Raw genomic sequence first — 11,395 nt, forward strand, 5'->3', positions numbered from 1 at the left:
ACGCGGCGGAGATCAAAGACTGCAAAATTCAGCTACAGTCCACGGAACGGGAGGTATTGGTGATAAAAAAAAGAAAACGCTGAGTTATTGGAAAGAGTCCTGGAGATTGAACAGTACAAGTGTCGTTGGAACCTCAGAATACAAGGGATAAAGGAGAAAGAAGGAGAAAATACACGAGAAGTGGTGGCAAACCTGCTGATAAAACCCCCCCCCCACGGGCCCCCAACATCAGTCACATTGTGGACTCGGCTCACCAGCTGGGCAGACAAAAGGAAAACAAGACGAGGCAGGTCATCGTCCAATTCACACAGAGAATACACCGGGATGCGCTGTGGAAGATGACCAAGGATTCCTCCATCTGCAAAGAACTTGGGATCATCTTCATCGAAGACTTCTGCAAGGCTGGAAAACGAGCTTACTACAGAGGAGGAGCTGGATACATCAACGGACACAGAATCACTTAATAAAAACACTTGAAGAATACTGGTAGTTAAAACCTATGAATAAATAAGCATTAAACAGGGTTTTAATCTTCCCTGCTATAAGAAGGTTGGATGGTTAAGTTAAAAGTATTTTGATATTGAAGGCACATTGCCTAAAGTTATCTTTTGGGCTTTTTCTTATTTTCCACTTCTCTTCACTCAGTTGGACTTCTTACTGTCTACTAGCGGTTGCTAGATGTGGTTCACAATGAATGTTGATTTTTCTTGTATTTCCTTGAATACTAGGGGCTTAAGAGATGTCACTAAGAGAAAATCTATTTTTTTATTCTGTAAGGGCGAGAAAGCTAATTTTATTTTGTTACAGGAAACACACTCAAAACCAGACGATGAAAAATTCTGGATTAACCAATGGGGGATAAAATTATTTTTGACCATGGCTCCACAAAATCAGCTGGGTTGGCCATTCTGTTCTTAACTCTCCTGGTAAATTGGTGGCCTCTAAATCCAGTAACAATGGTCACTGGCTAATCTGTGTTTTGAATATTGATGATCAGTATAGTATTCTTGTTAATATCATCAAAACAAACTATTACTTACAGAGCTTTCTGATAATATTGAAAACCTTAAACTTACCTATCCACTTGCAACTGTAATTGTGGGAGGAGATTACAATATGATTTATGATGAATATCTGGACAGATACTCTTCTAAAAGTCAACACAGCTCTCATAACTTTGTCTTATCTCATTTCTGTGGCAATCATGACTTAGTTGATCCCTGGCGCTTGAAACACCCTGACACTAAACAATACTCCTTGTTCAAACCAAATAATGCATTAAAATCCAGAATCAACTTCTGGTTAATTTCTGCTTCAATGATGCATTCTGTTTCAGACTGTTGTATGTCAGCAGCTCCTCTATCAGATCACTCTGTTATTAAGTTGAGTTTTAAACCCCCTGGTGGTAGCTGTAGAAACAAGGGCTACTGGAAATTCAATTCAACCTTATTAAATTGATGGTATAAAATCTCTAATTGCTGAAGTGATGGCTGAGGATGCTATAATATCATATGTTTCAAAGTGGGAGTTTTTAAAATTTAAAATTCGAGAATTTTCCATTCATTTTGGGAAATCATTTAACAGAAGCAACAAACTAGCAGAACTTAATTTAATTAAAGAAATTAACACTTATTGTAATGAGGCATCACCACTGACTGTGATAAACAGTCAGTGGTGATGCCACTGACTGTGATAAACAGAAATTACTAACTCTGCAAACAAAACTTGATGAGATTTATCTCAAAAAAGCAGAAGGGGCCTACATAAGATCCAGAGCTAAATGGACAGAAGATGATGAAAGAAGCACAGCTTGTTTTTGTCAATTAGAAAAAAGAAGGCAAGAGAGAAATTCAATTAAAACCTTAATGATTCAAAACCAACTATGTACTTCTTTTTACAGTAAATTGATTGATTCGAACTCTTTTTCCAACCATATCAAAGATCTTATCCCCTGTATAGATGAGGAGTTTGCAAAGTTATGTGAAGCTGATATTACTATTTTTGAGCTGGACAAAGCTGTAGACAGCTTATCTTTAAATAAATCTCCCGGCTGTGATGGCCTTACATGTAATTTCTACCAACACTTTTGGGACCTATTAAAGTAGAATAATCACCTTTCTGACAAAAGCTGAAAAAGTAAAAGCTTTGTAAACATACAATATGTGGCAGAGCTGTTGTATTGGATTGTATTAGATTGCACAGGTGTACCTAATAAAGTGGCCAGTAAGCCCCACATTTACACCACCAATCCATGCCTGCTCTGGATCTGCCCCTGGTTGCTCGGCAGCCTCAGCCCGTGAGACCATGCTGATCAAAAGTTATTAAAAGCTTTTCTCTATGTCAAGGGGTGTGGCAGCTATGACGCCGCCCTCGCCACCAAATCAGTTGGCTTTTTGATGGCTTCAGCGACCTCATATCCTCACGAAATTGATACACAGGTCAAGAATGGCGAGCTCTTACATTTGATAGGGCCGTTGCCCATGGGGGGGACAAAATGCCTCTATAGTCCCCCTTGAAATTTTCAAAAAACCGTCCCCATAGGGATTTTCTTGGAGTACGAAGATGAAACGTCACACCACGTCAGGGTTAAGTTACTCTGAGTTTTCACATAACCGCTTCAGTGATGCATGCTGCTGGCCCCCCGCGATAGTGCAGGAGAGCGAGGGCCCGGTCACAGCTGCTTGCAGCTTTAATTAGGGGGTAGTGCCCGAGGGGCCGAGGGAACGTGTATGCAAGCAGACGCGTTTCCTAGGACCAGTGGTGCTAGGAACCTTATTGTTTTTGTAAAGATTTTTATTTTTATTCTTCCGTAGGTAAAAGTGGTGCTGCAGGCTAAACCGTGCAAGGGAGGGCAGTGCAATTTGGAGGGGTGGTCCAGACCCCTGCACATACCTCAGACACAAAAAACTATGTATGTCTGCCTGCGGGGGGTGCTATAACCTAGGCCAATGCGTTTTTGCCTATAGCTCCCACACCGTATGTCGCACACTCAAAAATCTTGTATCCCCAGCTTCCCTGAATAGAGCTGAATCACTTTGTCTAGGCCACGCCCACTTGTGCCTAGGAAGTTTTTTCGCAAAATCGTGAAAACTGGAAAACCTATTTTTTCGAACTTCTCCTTGGGATTTTGTCCAATCTGCGTGAAACTTGACATATACACTCTTTTACTGGATCTGATCTAAAGTTATCAAAAGAATTTTATTCAATCAAAAAATGCGCAAATTATTAACAAACTTCTATAGCTAGCTATAAAAATGCAAACTGTTGGACATCTCGGTCAAACTAAATGCTATTAACACCAAATTTGAGATCATTGGTTGGCATAAGACTGTGAGGATATGAGCCGAATTCGGCGAATTTTGGCAACTAGGGGGCGCTACAAATATGGTAAGTTTATATCTCTTGAACGGCTGCACCGATTTCTACGAAATTCAGTTGGTATGATGAGAGCCAATTCTGAGGTCATATCTTGAAGGTGGTCATGACTGGTCAATGTGGTTGTGGCTTATTACAAGATAAAGAACAAACATTAATGTCAGCCAAACTATTATGCTGAGGGCTTTGAAATTTTAAGGGTACATATAGAATAGGACACAGATCTTCCGTACCAAAAATTGCACATGTACTCCACTAGGTGGCACTATAACGGATGCAAACGCGTTTTTGCCTGCAACTTACACATTTTAAATGACACTTTCACAAACATTATATCCATGTGTTCCCTGGATACAGCTGGGTTTTCTGACACAGGCCCCGCCCACTTTTGCTGCCGTCTTTGCTAATTCACCACATGTCCAAAACCTACTTTTTCGAACTCCTCCTACATTTTAAGTGCCACCTGCCTGAAACTTTGCACATAGAATCTCCAGATGTGTCTGATGAAGAGTTATCAAAAGAATTTTGGCACTCCAAAAAATGCACTTGTTACAACCAAACAATCTTTTTTGCTAGCTAAAAAACACACATTGCTTCATATTTCACTCAAAGTAGATGCTTTCAACATCAAACTTAAGTACCCGAGCACCTAGCGGTGCGAGGACCCTATTGTAATGCAAGGATTTTTTTATTATTATTATTCTTCCTCCGAATGAATTGCCTTTTTGGGAGGCTTAACATACCCAAAAACTCATGAAACTTTGCACACATCTCAGAACTGGTGAAAAATTTGATATTTTAAGGGTCTCGTGTGCTGGTTCCAAAAAATGGCTCAGTAGCGCCCCCTACAAAAGTTTGTGGAAACAGCCCCTGAAGCCAGTTTAACCTACATGTATGAAACTCAGCAGGCTTATGTAGCGCTCAGAGACACACAAAAAAGCCTCTTGGAGGCATGCTCTAAACCCAACAGGAAGTCGGCCATTTTGAATTTACTGTGCAATTTTGATGCATTTTTGGCCATTTCCAGGGGTCATAAATGAACGAACTAGTCCTAGAGATTTCATCCAATCAATTTCAAACCTTGGTCTGTCCCATCCCAAGACCTTGAAGATGAAAAGTTATCAAAAGCTTGAGTTTTTGTCAATGCGTGTGACTGTGGGATGGCGTCAAAGTTAGGGGTCTCGCCACTTAACAGGAAGTAGTTTATAACTCCAGCATACATGGTCCAATCTTGCCCAAACTTCACAGGATTGATGACAGTCCTGCCCTGAACACATCTACATGTCAATAATTACATCTTCTACAGACTTGACCAGATCCACCTCAAACTTGGTCAAAAAAGCCATAAGACATTGATGACGCTTTATTGTGGAAACTGTGAGTTTTCGTCTAAGGCCGTGGCCATGGCCTGGCGGCGAACTTTGATGTTTCACCATGATGATACAACGTTGCTGTAACTTGACTTCACATGGGAATATCTTGCCAAAACTTCACACATATGATGACAGTCCAGCCCTGAACACATCTACAGAGGAATTTTGAATTACCGTCATAGCGCCACCTACTGGTAACAGAAAGTTACTTTACACATTCGTTGATGTCCCTCTTCTAGCAGGTTAATCAGACCCACATCAAACTTGCTGATCTAAGTCCTTAGACCTTGATGATACTTAAAAATGAAGCTTCTGAGTTTTCATCAAACACTGTCACCGTAGCGCCGCCTTGTTTACCATCAAACACAATGTTGTTTTGAAGGGACAAGTGAAGCTTGAAAACTCACCAAACAAGGCATACACATCACAGGTCACAAGTCCTGTTGTCTGATGTGATTTTTGTGCTTTGATGCACCAAGATGGCTCAACAGCTCCCCCTAGAATATTTCAATTAAGCAGCCCCCAAAGCTGGTTTGACCTGCATGTATGAAACTTGGTAGGCACCTGTAACACTCTATCACGTACAAAAAAGCCTTTTGGAGCCATGCTCCAAACCCAACAGGAAGTCCACCATGTTGAATGTACTTGTGCCACTTTTGTGCATTTTTGGCCATGCCCATGGTCTTGTAAATTAACGAACTTGTCCTACAGATTTAATCAGATTTTCTCCAAACTTGGTTTATGTGAGTCTGATTACGTTGCGACCAAAAGTTATTACAGAATCTGCCCAATGTTGAATTTTGAGGTCTTGCCATGAAAAAAGAATTTGCTATAAGTTTGGCGTAAATGATCAGATCTCCATCAAACTTCGGATGATTCATATTAGTCCCGCCCTGAACACATTTACATACATTCATATGACCATATTTCCTGATTCTCATAGTGCCACCTAGTGGTGACAGGTAATAGGTCTCATCAAACACTTATCTTTTGATTTATCTGAAAGTTAAATGCTGTGGAGGAAGTGATACAAAATGTGACATATCTCATTCCAGCACTGTATCAGGGATATGCCAAGTCACTCCTGCATGCGATGTCTAACTTTGACAGAAATGAATTGACACATCAGAAGACGTCCTGCCAGAGTTGCGTGAAGGTGCACGGGCCAGTTCATCGCTGCTTGCGGCTTTAATTATTATTATTCTTAACTCCAATGAATTGCCTTTTTGGGAGCCTTAACGTACCTGAAAACCCATGAAACTTTGCACACATCTCAGAACTGGTGAAAAATTTGATATTTTACAGGTCTCGTGCCTGCAAGCTCTCTCCCAGTGAGACTTAATTAAACAAGCAATACCATTTTGTACTTTGTTATATGAAAGAAGACTACTGATCATTTTCCATCTTAAAATTTGTGCAGCTCTTGTCAATCTTAGGGGACAGCTTATTTCTAGCAAATAGACAGAATCTCTAACTGACAAGACTGGAGACACAGAGCAGCAGAGAGGGAGGGAGGAAGGGAGGGAGAGATGGGGGGAGAATGTATTCACTTTAATAAGGCAATATTCCTACTCGTACCATTTCTCATGCTCTCCATCCCGATGATACTGTGATTACTTGTTCATACTGGTGCAGTCAATGACATCAATGAAACATCTTGTCTCAGAATAAACAGAAATCTGCTGTCAGACATTTGTGTGTCAACTTTTTATTAACTGTATTGTATTGTGGGTGAATATCTGCACATCATGGAATCTAATTTGATTGGAAGAATGTGACATAAAATTTCATGAAAATGTTAATTTGGTACAGTATTTTCTTTTGAACAAATATCGGAACTATTTACAAACTGCAATAGGGCATAGTGCAATATCATTTATCAGGTAAATTACATTCTTTGGCACTTACTGTAGGCCTTTTAACTTCAAACACTGTTACACTTTACTCCGTTTTCTCATGAACAACATTTTCTTTACTCTGTTTTCTTTGTAACTTTTGACTTTGCTCTGTCACTGAACGTTTTTTTTATGTACTTCTATTGTAGCCTGTGTGCTCATTTATGTGCACTCCCCCTAAAAAAGATTCAATAACCCTTTCCTTTTCTTGTTCTCTAACTTTTCACCAGCTCCAAGTACCTCAGGCCAAGCTTTATGTTCTTGGCCAGGAAATCATCCACCAGCCTGGGTAGCATATGCATAAAGTAAAAACCCTGCAGTGTATGCATTTCTTTCTCTGCATAGTCCTTATTAAAAGGCACATCCAATTCCAGGCTCTCGCTTGGTGTCCAGATCATCAGCTTGCAGCTCTCCAGTCCCATACACAGCATGGTCAACTGGATCTGGAAAAAATGTTAACAATACAGTGCATATCATTAGTCATTGCTGCTCCTAAATATTAGTCACATGACGAGTAGCAGTAGTGGGTTTTGGCTGTGTGTATACTCTGACTTACCTGTTGGTAGTATCTACCCTGTCCATTGTGAACCAGAAGGAACTGCCCACCATCCTGTGGTCCATCATGCAGGGGTCGGACGTCTCTGCGAGGCTGTTGCAGAAACGCTGCCAGTGATCCCTGTGGAGATTTCACCTCAAGCAGCTGCGTCTGGTTCAGGACTCCGTCAGGGCTGGCTCCGAACCAGGGATGGTCAGAATGCAAGATTAGGCCTTTCCTCTCCACTGTATTGCCTCTTTCCTCTTGCATCTGGATGGCCTTTTCCTCATGGGCTTGACCTGTCTTGGTTGCTGTTTTACCCATGAATGTAGGATATAAATGTTCACTGATGAACTTTGCTGGATCGGTTGTGATGCGCTTGGGGACCTTTTTGGCCGTACTCGTTGTAAGACGCAGCATTCTGGCATCATGCCACACTTGTGAGTGACTTTGGGTCTGGGTCTCACGGGTCAATAGTTCAGATTGTTTGGGGGTCAGGTTTATGTTGCTTTCATAGAACATACGACATTTCTCACAGCTCAGTTCTGTGCCATGTGCAGTGTGGGGTATGTGAGAAAAAGATAAGACACCCTCAACAGCCTAGCTTACATCACTAGTCTTGGCTCTATAACATAACTGTAGGAGACCATCCGTGGGAAGCTGAAAAAGTGGGGCCATTGTGCTTGCATCAACATGGGATTTGAAATCTGCATGGTTCTTAAAAATATGGGGAGAGGGAGTTGTATCTGATGATGATGACGATGATGGCAGTGGGTCTGAGACAGTATGGTCTGGTTTGTGACGTTTGAAATTGATGTGTTGAGCTTTCTTCAGCCCTACATTCTTTTTTCTCCCTGCATTCCAACGTCGTTGCGTATCAGTGCATGCTAATCCTGTCTTTCCCTGTCTCACTGCATTTTCAACCTGCATACAGAGGGACAGGGTGTACAAATAGTGCACCTTTAAAACAAATGCACCTTGAAAAGTGCACACACTATTCAACTTACTTTCACTTAGACCTATAGCTAGCTATAACTGTGCTGAACATGTACCCCTTTATAAATTGACCACACAGACATCTAGGCTCTTAAGTATAATTTTAGTGACTTTATTTAATAAAACACATTACAATAATAATAATAATAATAGTGAGATTTGTTTACACAGACCTGCAAACTCTGTAGTAGTGAAAAGGGTGACAACATACAAAATTAAACCCAAAACAAAACTACAACATAGACAACAGATGGTTGAATGACTTCTACACTCAGCTTGCAACTAACCTTCCACATGATGGCTGCTGCATGGCTGCAGGAGCGTCCTGCACCTGCTATGCAGGTACAGCCTGCTGTCTGCACTTCACCTGACATCATAGCTAGAACCCAAGCCTGGTGGTGTGGTACAGTCAGGGCTTGACTTGGCTCAACGTTAGCCTTGAGGTATACCATGTCATTACCCACAGACTTGAGCAACACAGGTCCTACTTTATTGCTATGCAAGTACTGATAAGCTTCGGCGCTCTTCATATTATTCATAGCCTCACCATCACAATATAAGGCATTGATGACATAGCTAAAGATACTAGCATACGTGATCCTCGGCCACTTAACTTCATCCTCCCAATCTGTGATAGAGGAGGGAAGGGACAACGATACTTCCCCTCTTCGGATTGCTGTTTTGGTGTGCTCCCATCTCGCCATTATGATTAATGTAAAGCATCAAAGTAGCGAGCTAACTAACGTTGTAAAATACGAGACCGTAATGTAAACAGCCTGGCTAGCTAGCTACTTCGCGTTCTGCCGGAGTCAACCGGATGTTTCACCCATAATTGTTGGAAACGCCCACCCCGGAAGCGCTCCAGGAAAATTGTGGATAGAGGCGTTGGGGGCGGGGCTCTTATCATGTCCAGAAATTTTGAAGCAGTTTGGATGAATTATGTGGGAGAGAGAGCTACTTAAATATGCATGGCGATGGATCAAAAATGGCAGCACCATAGCAGCCACGCCCTTTGACCTACAGACATGCAGAGCACAACTATTGATCAGCATGGTGTCTGGATGATCCGTAAAAAATTTGAAGTCGATCGGATGAAATCCCTAGGACTAGTTTGTTAAAATACAACATGTGGAAATCATGCCAAAATGACAAATCAAAATCAAAATGGCCGACTTCCTGTTTGGAGTAGACCATTGGTGCCAGAGACTTTTATGTGCGTCTGGACAACATACACATATGTACCAATTTTCATGTTCCTACTCCAAAAAAAAACCCCTATGGGGAGGGTTTTTTGAAAATTTTGAGGGGGTGCTATAGAGGCATTTTGTCCACCTCATGGGTGACGCCCCTATCAGATGCAAGAGCTCGCCATTTTTGACCTGTGTATCAATTTTCATGAGGATATGAAGTTGCTGAAGCCATCAAAAAGCCAAACGTATTTGTTGGCGAGGGAGGTGCCATCGCGGCCACGCCCCTTGACATAGAGAAAAGCTTTTAATAACTTATGATCAGCATGGTCTCTGGATGATCTGTAAAAATTTGAAGTTGACTGGATGAAATCCCTAGGACTAGTTTGTTAAAATACAACATTTGGAAATCACACCAAAATGACAAGTCAAAATCAAAATGGCCCACTTCCTGTTTGGAGTAGACCATTGGTGCCAGAAACTTTTATGTGCGTCTGGACAACATACACATGTGTACCAATTTTCATGTTCCAACTCCAAAAAAACTATGGGGAGGGGTTTTTGAAAATTTCAAGGGGGCGCTACAGAGGCATTTTGTCCCCCCCATGGGCGACGCCCCTATCAGATGTAAGAGCTCGCTATTCTTGACCTGTGTATGAATTTTCATGAGGAGATGAGGTCGTCCTCCGGCCGAGGTCCCTAATAATAATAATACTACTACTAATAATACTACTACTACTAATAATAATTCCTTCAGTTTGAATAGGGCCTTCACTCGGCCTTTGGTTGGTGCTCGGGCCCTAATAATAATAATAATTATAATAATAATAATAATAATAATAATAATATGGGGCGGCACGGTGGTGTGGTGGTTAGCACTCTTGCCTCACAGCAAGAGGGTTGCCGGTTCGATCCCGGGTGTGGGAGCCCCTTTGTGCGGAGTTTGCATGTTCTCCCCGTGTCAGCGTGGGTTCTCTCCGGGCACTCCGGCTTCCTCCCACAGTCCAAAGACATGCAGATTGGGGACTAGATTAACTGATAACTCTAAATTGTTCGTAGGTGTGAATGTGAGCGTGAATGGTTGTTTGTCTCTATGTGTCAGCCCTGCGATAGTCTGGCGACCTGTCCAGGGTGTACCCTGCCTCTCGCCCGATGTAGCTGGGATAGGCTCCAGCCCCCCCGCGGCCCTCAAGAGGATGAAGCGGTTAGAAGATGAATGAATGAATGAATGAATGATAATAATTATAATAATAATAATTTCTTCAGTTTCAAGAGGGCCTTCGCCCGGCTTTCAGACAGTGCTTGGGCCCTAATAATAATAATAATAAATCCTTGCATTTCAATAGGGTCCTCGCACCGCTAGGTGCTAGTCACATTATTTAACATAATTATTAATTATTAATAATAATTATTAATTATTTCCGATAGCCAATTAAACCCCAACATATTTGGTACCTCCGTGTGAAGCCTAGTGTGTTGACCCCAACATATTTGGTGCCACCGTGTGAGGTAAATATATGTTGATTCCCAACATATCTCATTTGGAACAATTGTGACATACTATTCAAAAACAAATCTATTTTTTTCTCAAACTGGTTTAACAACAATATACTATTTGTAAAGCAGTTATTTAATTCAGAAGGTCTGCTGATGAATTACTCTGAATTTTTGTGTAGTTATAATATTCCTGTCTCCCCAAGAGAATTTGCCATTGTAATGGATGCTATTCCCACAGGTGTGATGATGCTTTTCAAGGATAACACTGAACCACCTCTTTTTACGTTTACGTTTTCTGTGAATGACTCTACTGTAGGAAAAATATGTTTTCTGTCCAGCCCTTCAACTCGGAACAGAAGGATCAGAGCGCTCTTTCAGAATGACATTGTCACCACTCCTTACGTACTCATTACTAAACCTTGGGATGTCTGTTACAAACTTCTCCACCGATGTTATCCTGCAAAACATTATTTACAAAAAATGAGAAATGACATTGACACTAACTGCTCTTTTTGTGGACTTGATAGTGAGACAACT

Source organism: Epinephelus fuscoguttatus, linkage group LG5 (genome assembly GCF_011397635.1).
Source record: "Epinephelus fuscoguttatus linkage group LG5, E.fuscoguttatus.final_Chr_v1".
NCBI classification, from domain to species: Eukaryota; Metazoa; Chordata; class Actinopteri; order Perciformes; family Serranidae; genus Epinephelus; species Epinephelus fuscoguttatus.